Source organism: Hibiscus syriacus, unplaced genomic scaffold, assembly GCF_006381635.1.
Source record: "Hibiscus syriacus cultivar Baekdansim isolate YM2019G1 unplaced genomic scaffold, ASM638163v2 tig00110783_pilon, whole genome shotgun sequence".
NCBI classification, from domain to species: domain Eukaryota; kingdom Viridiplantae; phylum Streptophyta; class Magnoliopsida; order Malvales; family Malvaceae; genus Hibiscus; species Hibiscus syriacus.
The window spans coordinates 28,670-30,964 of NW_024062861.1; positions in this window are offsets into that span (position 1 = coordinate 28,670).

The following is a 2,295-nucleotide window of genomic DNA, read 5'->3' on the forward strand; positions in this document are numbered from 1 at the left end:
ATCCGTCGATAGCATTTTTCCTGTAGTCAGTCACTCGACACATCTCCCTATATAGGAAAGCCAAAACTGCTGAGCCCCAACTCAGTGATCCGACCAGATGAAAATCGCCAAGATGTCGCAAACACATACAGTGAACTTGGTTGCGCGATTTGTCTGGCATCAACAACCCTCCTATCAGCTGTAGTATGCATGCCCGTGCATACATTTTAACCTCATCATCAGAGGCGTACTCGCTCAACTCCCGAAAATTTTTATCTAACCAATTTAACAATATCCGATCACCGTTAAAATTTTGTGGGACACCTCCTAGATAATCCTGGCACAAAGTAGTCCAGTTACCGTGTGCTATCCCTGAAATCACATCTCCCTCCACCGGAAGCCCCAAGTGCATAGAAACATCCTCAAGCGTAATCGTGCACTCTCCGCACGGAAGATGAAATGTGTAGGTCTCCGGCCTCCATTGCTCCACTAATGTAGAAATAAGGTATGGTTCTATCTTACAATATCCTTCATATCTACCTATGTGACCGAATCCAGTCTCGACTAAATACGGCCAGACACAAGTAGGTATCGCTAACTTAAGGTTCCTAATAAAATGATCTAATATGCGATCGCTCTCCTAAAATATTAACAATTACAAAAATTAATTTATAAACTAATAATCATGCATTAAATAAATAAACTATTACTAATAATTTAAATTAAATTAAAATGTAAAAATGTTACCGTATCAGCATAATGACTAGATATATGATTTACATCCAAATGAAGCAGACCACATTCCATTTTATAATTGCAAAAAAATTAATTAAATAAAATATTAAAATAATTAAATAAAATACTAATAAAATAAAAATAAAATAAAATATACCTTAAGTTGATAGGATTTGATGTGATGAAAATGAATGAGAATTGAGGTATTTATAGGGGTGGGAAAGAGGTGTGAACGGTCTGAAATTAAAATAAAGGCGCGGCTCCTACACCGCACCTTTCTGACGCGTGTCAGAATTAAAGCAAAGGCGCGGCCCCTGCACCGCGCTATACCCCCTACGTGGCATAAGGTGCGCCCCAAAGACCGTACCTTTGCTAGTGTGTGTTCATGTCAGCGTAAGGCGCGCCTTACCCCATGTGACGCCAGATTAGTGTAAAGCGCGCTTCAGGGGGCGCACCTTCCTGCAAAGGATGTTAGATCGGTAAATAAAATCTAAACGATGCCTAACAGAAAAAATTAGATATTAAGGGTGATTTTTCGGGAAATTCGCCAGACAACTAAGATTGTTTATCTTTTCAATTTTTCGAGGCATAAAACACTGTCGATATACTCTAGGTGTTTATATGTTGGTGGAGTCCAGCTTATTTATGATATTGACACGTCTTATATTTGTCTTGTAATTGATTAACTTAGATCTGACACAAAATATAAGGGGTTGTTTGTTTGCCTCTTAATAGAATCATTCAGCCTTGAATGCTGAACCGTTCAGCATTCAGCGCGTTTGTTTCGCACATCTGAATGATTTAGTGTTGACTGATTCAGCAAAACAGTACTGAATGATTTAGCACAGAAGTACATTCTGAATCATTCAGAGCCAGTTATCAAACAACATGTCTCATTCAGAGCCAAACCCTTCAGAGTCTCTGAATCATTCAGTATTTGAATCATTCGGCGCTTAATCATTCTGAAGTAAACAAACAACCCCTAAATCTGGGTAAATTACTTAGATCTAACACGAAATATAAATATGGGCTTGAATCAACTACGGAAATTCGAAATTGGATTTTGATTTGATATTTCAATGTTTTATTTGCATATATTGACTTGATTCGTGCATATGAAGGTTGAGGCTGCTTTATTTTTTTTATAGGTTGCTAAAGATCCATCTAGAAATGACATAAATGCATTGGAGCAACACATAAAGAACCTTTAAGTCCATTAACTCTGTTTTCCTTCAACACATTTTATGATCCGTACCGAGTCTGTCCCAATTTCGTTCGTGAGTACCTGTTCACACTCCAAGAGGGTGTTCTGACCGTCGTGTCTCACGATCTCTGACTACGCTTTTCACGTAGTAAAACAAAATAAAGAAAAGCTGTGGTGGTTGGACTAATGTTTTTTTTACAAAGTTTTTAATAAACCTCAAGTCCATTTTATTATGATTTTGCATAGAATTTGATGGATAAAGGTGGTGGTAGTCTTGTTTACAGGGGGTGCCTTCTCGATGGCAAGAAATATTGGCAGTGGAGGCTCGGGTTAAAGATAGGCGGTAACAATGGGCGACGGTTGAGAGTGAAAAAGTA